This window comes from Lepidochelys kempii, chromosome 2, assembly GCF_965140285.1.
Source record: "Lepidochelys kempii isolate rLepKem1 chromosome 2, rLepKem1.hap1, whole genome shotgun sequence".
Lineage (NCBI taxonomy): Eukaryota > Metazoa > Chordata > Testudines > Cheloniidae > Lepidochelys > Lepidochelys kempii.
The window spans coordinates 46,207,488-46,218,245 of record NC_136381.1 but is presented as its reverse complement, the minus strand read 5'-3'; the positions used below and the strand labels follow the sequence as shown (position 1 = coordinate 46,218,245).

General features: G+C 44.7%; 1 long non-coding RNA gene across 1 annotated transcript in view; it reads left to right on the top strand.

Annotated features, from left to right (window-relative positions):
* LOC140906530 (uncharacterized) overlaps positions 1-10,758 on the top strand; it is a 76,169-nt gene that overhangs the window by 62,330 nt on the left and 3,081 nt on the right. The gene's annotated exons all lie outside the window — the stretch shown is intronic.

Here is a 10,758-nt window from a genome sequence, read left to right as displayed (position 1 = left end):
CCGGTGACTCCCCCTTCCTTGCCCGAGGGGGCGCCCACCCACGCACCCCCGGGCTGTGCCACTGTGACCCCCACCGGCCGTTCCCAACTACCGCGGACCCTTCCCTTCCCAGGGCAAACGTGGGGCTGACTGAGGAAAACCAACAGCCTCCCGTTCCCTGTCTGCTGCCAGGGTTCTTCCTAACTGCAGGGGCTGGAGGGTTACGGACGTCACAACGGGGCCCAGAAGCAGGGGTTGCCAACCCACCACAAGTGTCCTGTCCGGGCGTCTCCAGGAATGAAAGATGAATCCTTAATTAAAGACAGTGTCATGTGGTGAAACCTCCAGGAATACGTCCAGCCAAAATTGGCAACCCTACAAGAAGTGTAGCTTAGGGGGGAACTCTGGCTAAGCAGTTACTATTCGGCTTCTCTCACACAACTCCAGGAAGGATTTTGTGTGTTTCTTAAATATTGTGCAAAAAGAGTTTAATGCTATACAGCTGAAAAACATTTCCAGATGAAGCACTGACCCACATTTTTTAGTGGTTAGGTACTAAATCTCTGCCTAGGTGGAAAGATGAGCTGTGTTGCAGAGACTGTTTTGCCAGATTCAGAAGCCTTGTTTATGCTACCCAGCTTCATACCTACAAGTCACTGCTGGTGCATCATTACTGCTAGTAGCAAGAGGAGAGATATAGGGTGGAAGGGGGCTCAGGCATCAGCATCCACTGGGAGCTGCACTGGTGAGGAATTTCTTCAAGGAATGTTGCAAGCATAGACAGAGCCAGAGCAGGTGTGAAAGTTGGGAGATGGAAGGACTATTATCAGATTATATAGACCAGTGGTTCTCAACCTGCAGCCCATGGGCTATTTGCGGCCCAATCAGCACAGAGCTGTGGCCCAGGTGACATCTTCAGGGCCATACAGGTAGTATTCGTTGCAGCCCACATAACATACTGTGGGCCGCACTTGGGCCCACAGTGGTAAATAGGTTGAGAACTACTGATATAGACATACACATGCATTCTAGAATGAAGAATTAGACTATGATCTGAGGGACTTGCCACAAATAAATGTGTTTACTATGATTACAAAATACATCTCTTCATTAGAGACAGTAAAGTAGAAGTGGTCCAGGAAACAGAAAAAACAACAAAGGACCTCTGAGCAACACCGTTGGGAAATTTCCAGACCTGAAGAAGAGCTCTGTGTAGGTCGAAGGCTTGTCTTTCTCACCAACAGACTTTGGTCCAATACAAGATATTACCTCACCCACCTTGTCTCACCATTGGGAAAAAACATTTCTGGGAGACTCCATTTTATTGGAAAGGTTGTTGTTCCAACACAATCTGTCCTGCTTGTTGTTATCAATTGTCTGACTCTGATCTTTTTTGGGTGCTCATACTTCCCTACTTATATTAGATACTCACAGAGGGCATAGGTACAAAAATAGTAATAGATATAAAGCACTGTATTATTGTGCAGCAAGGATTGCATGCACCAAACATAAATCTAGTAATACATTCCAGCAAACTGGTTTGTAAAAGATACTTGGCCATAAACAAGCCAGGAAGACAGAACAATTATATGGGCAGAAATTAAGGTAAGGTAAGGCTCTCATGCAGAGCCAGTGTATGTACAGTTTTGTTTGGGTTTTGTTTTTTTCTTTTTCAACACATGAAAAAGCATCACTAGTAGAGAAGCCTATCAGGGTTATGTGCTTGAAACTGTCCATCCATTTCTCCTTGCAAGTGCATAACTTATGTGATCATTCAAGTCTTTGTGCTGGAAAGGATCCCACTGGGCCTCTGATGTAAATGTTACAGGGCTATATGCAGAGTTACATTATGGTATATAGTGCCTGCAGATACAGCAGTCCAAATTCAGAGGTGTAAAGGGAGGGAGTATAAATTACAGATTGGTAAATGTGTCTGAGTTTGTCAGTCAGTGAAAGTTTAAAAGGAGTCTAAATGGGTGTAACATAGAGATTGAGATCAGAAGAAGGTGTAAATTATCCTCATTTTGACTTCCTCTCAACTCACCTCTAATTTGGGGCTGATGTCTTTCTTGGCTCAGTATTCTATTTTGATACATGTCAATAGAGGGGTAGATTGTACCAGCTAGTGTAGTATATTGCTTTGAAAGAACTGTTTGTTGTAGAAGGGTGCTTTCAGTATGATACAGATCATTTCCTAAATAAAGGAATTTTTGCCACATATACTGAAAGGATGAAGAACCCAGAGGGACATGTGATGTTTCTTTGTTCCTGCATCAAGGATTCAAAATCTGGAATAGCAAGTTTCAAATGGTTGACACAGGTTCCGTGCACTTAAAGGTCTACTGTTGACCCTTCAAACACAATAGAAACTATTCTGTTTAGTGACAATACTCCTTTCACTTACACTTCATGTATTTCTCTCGCCTCAGTTTTATTTCAGAGAATATTAGCAAGAAAACAAGATTTGTATTTTTAAATGAACTTCTATTGCTGGTTAATCTGCACTGATGCCATATTCTGTTCATGGCCTCATACTGCATCCATCACTGTGTTATTTGAGCATCTTTCAAATATGCATTAAGCAGCCTGACTAGCATCTTTCACTTATGGTGACTTCTCCATTCCTTTCCCCTCCGCAGGGGGAAAAATTGTGTTTGAACTGTTGTTGTTATGAAGTGCTGTATACTTTTATTAGGCTGAAGAAAAGCACCTTGCACTTGTAACAGAAAACTCTAAGATTTGCAGTGGTTCGTAGGACTTGATTCTGCAAATTGTTGAAGTATCTGGCCCTGATCCAGCAGAGCACTTATCTTGGAGCCAATGGAACAGCTCCCATGCTTAAAGTGAAGCAGGTGCTTAAGTACTTTGCTGGATCAGAGACAGAGGGCTTGGTATCTAGCACCAAATTATTTATATTTCTTCATGTGTTGTGGTAATGCTGTTACCATATTTGACTTACTAGACTTACTCATTTTTAAACAAACTCCCAAAAGTTGTCTTGACATATTGAGCATACATTTCTCAGATAATGGGAATATATAATCTTCATCAAATTAAAGAAAAGGAGTACTTGTGGCACCTTAGAGACTAACCAATTTATTTGAGCATGAGCTTTCGTGAGCTACAGCTCACTTCATCGGATGCATTGAGCTGTAGCTCATGAAAGCTTATGCTCAAATAAATTGGTTAGTCTCTAAGGTGCCACAAGTACTCCTTTTCTTTTTGCAAATAAAGACTAACACGGCTGTTACTCTGAAACCTGTCATCAAATTAAAGTTATTGCTTATTAAATCTGATAGTGTGGGGACATGATTATAATTGGCAACATATTAAACTCAAATGTATTAAACAACAGAGAAATAGTGTGAGCAGAATCTCACTGTGTAAAAATAATTTTTAAAATTACCCATCTAAAGCAGGTTTCAGAGTAACAGCCATGTTAGTCTGTATTCGCAAAAAGAAAAGGAGTACTTGTGGCACCTTAGAGACTAACCAATTTATTTGAGCATAACCTTTCGTGAGCTACAGCTCACTTCATCGGATGCATACCGTGGTGACTAATCATGTCCCAAAAATAATTCTAAAAGAGGAAGAAAAGCCAATTCATTATATCAGAAATTTTAAAAACGAACAAGTAGCATATTTCCCTTCAAAAAGGTCCTGATTCAGTAAGGTACTTAAGCCCATGCCTAACTTTAAGCACATGAGTTGTGACAAACCAATGGGATGATTTATGTGCTTTAAGTTAGGCATGTGCTAAAATATCTTGCTGAATAGGGGCCCTGAAGCCAGAGACAACAGGTACATTATACCAAAAATGAGTCAGAAGCTGAAATGATTGTAGTTATCATCAAGTTAACTTTTTGGGCAGGTCAGAGGTAGTTGATATGTGGGTAAGCCTTTTTTGTTTTGTTAGATTGTAACATTAAGGGGTTTATATGTGGGTCAGTTTATATGTGAATATATATGCTATTTTAAGTCCACATATAATAAGGTGAATGTCCTTCATTGGAACGGCAACTGAATCACTTAAGCTATTATATGTTAAAATATGGATGTATTCAAGAATTTGTGATAGGGAATGAGAAGTGTGTGGGAGGAAAAAATGCCAATACGTAACGAGAGGAGTTGCAAGAGGCGGGATGGCAGCATTACCAGTGAAAGCAAAGTATAGATTACTGTCAACTTCTCACAACTCATGATTGTCCAGTGTCTTCATCTTTCAGACCAAAAAAACAAAAAAATTGATCAAGGTATATTAAAGCTAACACTTCTTTGCCTCCGTGTGTTGATTAGGAAAGAATCTTAAATACTATATATATATAAAACGTTACCCAAAGTTAAGATGAAAGACCAATAAAGCCCAGTTTTAAAGATATACTCTTTTTAAGGATTGGGTTGTAAATCAAGTATGTGTTGACTTGCATCACAATTGTGTTTTAATTGACTGAGTGTCCATAGTGTTATACCAATAAAATAAAAACCAGCAGGATCTTATTAAAGGGGATAAGACAAAATATCACATTTATTGTGAATACAAAAAGAATTATAGTAGGCAGTCAGTTATCGCTTTAACATTTCATTCCGTTTCACATTCATTCACACATTCGTTCATACATAGACGCAGGTTCTGCAGTCCTGAATGTAGCTTGAGTTCGTGGCTTGGGTTCGTAGCTTGTGGCGGCTAACTGGCCAGGAAAGCTGGGCACAAGGAAGAGCTGGGTCTCTGTTGGACCGGACCAACGCCCTTCCATACTGGCAGCAGAATGTTACCCTTCAAAGTCTTCCGTCTCACCCATCATTTTGTAGGCTTTAGTTTGAATCCAGAGTCTATAGGTCTTGCTGTGTCAGGCTGCCTCTGGGTCCAGCGTGATTGATCACCCATCAATTGCAGACATGACTTTCAACCTGGGACCTGGCTTCGATCTTTCTTCAATTGTACTTTTGTTCTTTTCTTTTGAGACTCCTCTTACTTTGTAAGGGCTGTTGTCTACATCTTCAGCCATTGGGTGTTTACACTTTATTTCATCAGGAGAGGCTGGGGCTGGAGGTTGATTCCATCATCCATACATACCTCATGCACACATCTAAACTAAACTAATAAGATTACAGAAGCGTTTTGCAAAAATGAAGGTTGCAGCAAGCTTTTACAAAATGAAGTGAGCATTTTAAAATGGAGTTTGGGACAAGTTAAAATGGAGTTTGAGTGAGCAGAAGTTACAATGTTGAAACAGTGTAAGTTTCAGCAATTTAAGCAGCAATTGTGTTATACCAATAAAATAAAAACCAGCAGGATCTTATTAAAGGGAAAAAGGCAAAATACCACATTTATTGTGAAAACAGAAAGAATCATAGTAAGCAGTTAGTTATAGTTATAACATTCCATTCAATCTCATATTTATTCACATATTCATTCATACAAACACACACACAGAGAGGTTCTGCAAGGTTGTTATCATAGTTACCAGCCTTAGCCCTGGTCTACACTAGGACTTTAGGTCGAATTTAGCAACGTTAAATCGATTTAAACCTGCACCCGTCCACACAGTGAAGCCCTTTATTTCGACTTAAAGGGCTCTTAAAATCGATTTCCTTACTCCACCCCTGACAAGTGGATTAGCGCTTAAATCGACGTTCCCAGCTCGAATTTGGGGTACTGTGGACACAATTCGATGGTATTGGCCTCCGGGAGCTATCCCAGAGTGCTCCATTCTGACCGCTCTGGACAGCACTCTCAACTCAGATGCACTGGCCAGGTAGACAGGAAAAGAACCGCGAACTTTTGAATCTCATTTCCTGTTTGGCCAGTGTGGCAAGCTGCAGGTGACCATGCAGAGCTCATCAGCACAGGTGACCATGATGGAGTCCCAGAATCGCAAAAGAGCTCCAGCATGGACCGAACGGGAGGTACGGGATCTGATCGCTGTTTGGGGAGAGGAATCCGTGCTATCAGAACTCCGTTCCAGTTTTCGAAATGCCAAAACCTTTGTGAAAATCTCCCAGGGCATGAAGGACAGAGGCCATAACAGGGACCCGAAGCAGTGCCGCGTGAAACTGAAGGAGCTGAGGCAAGCCTACCAGAAAACCAGAGAGGCGAACGGCCGCTCTGGGTCAGAGCCCCAAACATGCCGCTTCTATGATGAGCTGCATGCCATTTTAGGGGGTTCAGCCACCACTACCCCAGCCGTGTTGTTTGACTCCTTCAATGGAGATGGAGGCAATACGGAAGCAGGTTTTGGGGACGAAGAAGATGAGGAGGAGGAGGAGGTTGTAGATAGCTCACATCAAGCAAGCGGAGAAACCGGTTTTCCCGACAGCCAGGAACTGTTTCTCACCCTAGACCTGGAGCCAGTACCCCCCGAACCCACCCAAGGCTGCCTCCTGGACCCAGCAGGCGGAGAAGGGACCTCTGGTGAGTGTACCTTTTAAAATGCTATACATGGTTTAAAAGCAAGCATGTGAAAGGATTACTTTGCCCTGGCATTTGCGGTTCTCCTAGATGTAGTCCTAAAGCCTTTGCAAAAGGTTTCTGGGGAGGGCAGCCTTATTTCGTCCTTCATGGTAGGACACTTTATCACTCCAGGCCAGTAACACATACTCGGGAATCACTGTAGAACAAAGCATTGCAGTGTATGTTTGCTGGCATTCAACCAAAATCCGTTCTTTCTCTCTCTGTGTTATCCTCAGGAGAGTGAGATATAATTCATGGCCACCTGGTTGAAATAGGGTGCTTTTCTTCAGGGACACTCAGTATAACCCATTCCTGCTGGGCTGTTTGCCTGTGGCTGAACAGAAATGTTCCCCGCTGTTAGCCACAGGGAGGGGGGAAGGTTGAGGGGGTAGTCACGCGGTGGGAGGAGGCAAAATGCGACCTTGTAACGAAAGCACATGTGCTATGTATGTAATGTTAATAGCAAGGTTTACCCTGAAAGACTGTAGCGACTGTTTTATAAAATGTGTCTTTTTAAATACCGCTGTCCCTTTTTTTTTCTCCACCAGCTGCATGTGTTTCAATGATCACAGGATCTTCTCCTTCCCAGAGGCTAGTGAAGATTAGAAAGAAAAAAAAACGCACTCGCGATGAAATGTTCTCCGAGCTCATGCTGTCCTCCCACACTGACAGAGCACAGACGAATGCGTGGAGGCAAATAATGTCAGAGTGCAGGAAAGCACAAAATGACCGGGAGGAGAGGTGGAGGGCTGAAGAGAGTAAGTGGCAGGCTGAAGAGAGTAAGTGGCGGGCTGAAGACAGGGCTGAAGCTCAAATGTGGTGGCAGCGTGATGAGAGGAGGCAGGATTCAATGCTGAGGCTGCTGCAGGACCAAACCAGAATGCTCCAGTGTATGGTTGAGCTGCAGCAAAGGCAGCTGGAGCACAGACTGCCACTGCTGCCCCTCTGTAACCAACCGCCCTCCTCCCCAAGTTCCATAGCCTCCACACCCAGACGCCCAAGAACACGGTGGGGGGGCCTCCGGCCAACCAGCCACTCCACAACAGAGGATTGCCCAAAAAAAAGAAGGCTGTCATTCAATAAATTTTAAAGTTGTAAACTTTTAAAGTGCTGTGCTTAAAGTGCTGTGTGGCATTTTCCTTCCCTCCTCCACCACCCCTCCTGGGATACCTTGGTAGTCATCTCCCTATTTGTGTGATGAATGAATAACGAATGCATGACTGTGAAGCAGCAATGACTTTATTGCCTCTGCAAGCGGTGATTAAAGGGAGGAGGGGAGGGTGGTTAGCTTACAGGGAAGTAGAGTGAACCAAGGGGCGGGGGGTTTCATCAAGGAGAAACAAACAGAACTTTCACACTGTAGCCTGGCCAGTCATGAAACTGGTTTTCAAAGCTTCTCTGATGCGTACCGCGCCCTCCTGAGCTCTTCTAACCGCCCTGGTGTCTGGCTGCGCGTAACCAGCAGCTAGGCGATTTGCCTCAGCCTCCCACCCCACCATAAACGTCTCCCCCTTACTCTCACAGATATTGTGGAGCACACAGCAAGCAGTAATAACAGTGGGAATATTGGTTTCGCTGAGGTCTAAGCGAGTCAGTAAACTGCGCCAGCGCGCCTTTAAACGTCCAAATGCACATTCTACCACCATTCTGCACTTGCTCAGCCTGTAGTTGAACAGCTCCTGACCACTGTCCAGGCTGCCTGTGTACGGCTTCATGAGCCATGGCATTAAGGGGTAGGCTGGGTCCCCAAGGATACATATAGGCATTTCAACATCCCCAACAGTTATTTTCTGGTCTGGGAAGAAAGTCCCTTCCTGCAGCTTTTGAAACAGACCAGAGTTCCTGAAGATGCGAGCGTCATGCACCTTTCCCGGCCATCCCACGTTGATGTTGGTGAAACGTCCCTTGTGATCCACCAGAGCTTGCAGCACTATCGAAAAGTACCCCTTGCGGTTTATGTACTCGCCGGCTTGGTGCTCTGGTGCCAAGATAGGGATATGGGTTCCGTCTATAGCCCCACCACAGTTAGGGAATCCCATTGCAGCAAAGCCATCCACTATGACCTGCACATTTCCCAGGGTCACTACCCTTGATATCAGCAGATCTTTGATTGCGTGAGCTACTTGCGTCACAGCAGCCCCCACCGTAGATTTGCCCACTCCAAATTGATTCCCAACTGACCGGTAGCTGTCTGGCGTTGCAAGCTTCCACAGGGCTATCGCCACTCGCTTCTCAACTGTGAGGGCTGCTCTCATCCTGGTATTCATGCGCTTCAGGGCAGGGGAAAGCAAGTCACAAAGTTCCATGAAAGTGCCCTTACGCATGCGAAAGTTTCGCAGCCACTGGGAATCGTCCCAGACCTGCAACACTATGCGGTCCCACCAGTCTGTGCTTGTTTCCCGAGCCCAGAATCGGCATTCCACAGCATGAACCTGCCCCATTAGCACCATGATGCATGCATTGGCAGGGCCCATGCTTTCAGAGAAATCTGTGTCCATGTCCTGATCACTCACGGGACCGCGCTGACGTCGCCTCCTCGCCCAGTATCGCGTTGCCATGTTCTGGTGCTGCATATACTGCTGGATAATGCGTGTGGTGGTTGATGTGCTCCTAATTGCCAAAATGAGCTCAGCGGCCTCCATGCTTGCCTTGGTATGGCGTCCGCACAGAAAAAAGGCGTGGAACGATTGTCTGCCGTTGCTCTGACAGAGGGAGGGGCGACTGATGACACGGCTTACAGGGTTGGCTTCAGGGAGCTAAAATCAACAAAGGGTGTGCCTGTACATCAAGGAGTATTTCAGGCAGGACTGCACGGAGGGTTCCAATAAAAAATGGTGCACCAAAGTTATCGTTGTTATTGGAACAAGGAGGTTAGCCTGGCCTCTGATTGATACATGGCTAGATTAACCTCGCTGCGCCTTCTCTGTGACTGACTGCAGTGTGATCTAGACAGCGGAGGAGGAAAATGAGTACAAAACAAATCTGGTCTATTTCTTGTTCTGACCAACTCCATCTATCCTTTACATCTTTGGCTGGCAGCAGACAAAAAAGGCGCGAAATGATTGTCTGCCCTTGCTTTCACGGGGGGAGGGAGGGTGGGAACGGGTTCCTGACGATATGTACCCAGAACCACCCGCGACAATGTTTTAGCCCCATCAGGCATTGGGATATCAACCCAGAATTCCAATGGGCAGCGGAGACTGCGGGAACTGTGGGATAGCTACCCACAGTGCAACGCTCCGGAAGTCGACGCTTGCCTCGGTACTGTGGAAGCGCTCCGCCGAGTTAATGCACTTAATGCACTTAGAGCATTTTCTGTGGGGACACACACACTCGAATATATAAAACCGATTTCAAAAAAACCGACTTCTATAAATTCGACCTAATTTCGTAGTGTAGACATACCCTTAGAGTTGCTCATGCCAAGCCACTGGCCAGGTGGCCTGGACATAAGGAGGGAGCAGGGCCTTGTCAGATGCTCATCTGATGCTCCTGGAAGTTGGTTTGCAGAATCAGACCCCAAAGTTCTCACTTTTTAGAGTCTATTTTTATAGGAATTTCTTCCTATGCCAGTCTATGGGAATTGCTTCATCATGCTGTTGCTGAATCAATCAGCAGATGTCACATTCCTGACGGCTCCAAGATGTTATCTTGTTCTTTGGTTCTCCCATTCTTGAGGCTGTTGGGTGGATTCCAGTCTGCCCTCCGGGGGGGTCCTCTGGTTATTTCCACTTGATGCCTTCTTCAGCCGATGGACACTGGATTCTTAGGCTGGCACCTCCCTGATCATTCAGTTATTATCCACACCAAGCATCCATCCACATACATCCTCTATCTCTATTTTAATCACAATTGTTAATACAACAAAAGGGTGGGGAGTCTCTGGGTGCTGTTTCTGTTGTTAGAGGATTGCTTTGAGTCTCTCTCTGTGTGAATTGCTTTGAGAATAGACTCTGTCTTAGAATGTACTAACACAATTAGCAGCTTGCAAGTTTCACACATAGAGGGAGAGAAACAGTACCAAAAACCAAGAGACCTCTTAATTAGTAATACCCTGGAATTTAAACTCTGGGGAATCAAACTCATTTGTGATTTTAATACAGAACTTCTTTAATATGATCCAACAACTGGACAAGCCCTGGCAGCCCCAGGATGAAAGTAGATATAACTGATGCTTAAGTTTACTTTTGTACTACAGTCCTGAACTGCACTCAGCACAAGTTGGATGCATCCTTGCATGTTAGCCATGGTATTGTTTGAATTACCAATATGCCCAATTCAGAATATGAATATTATAACAGAAGTTGGACGTATGTTGGATACAGTTT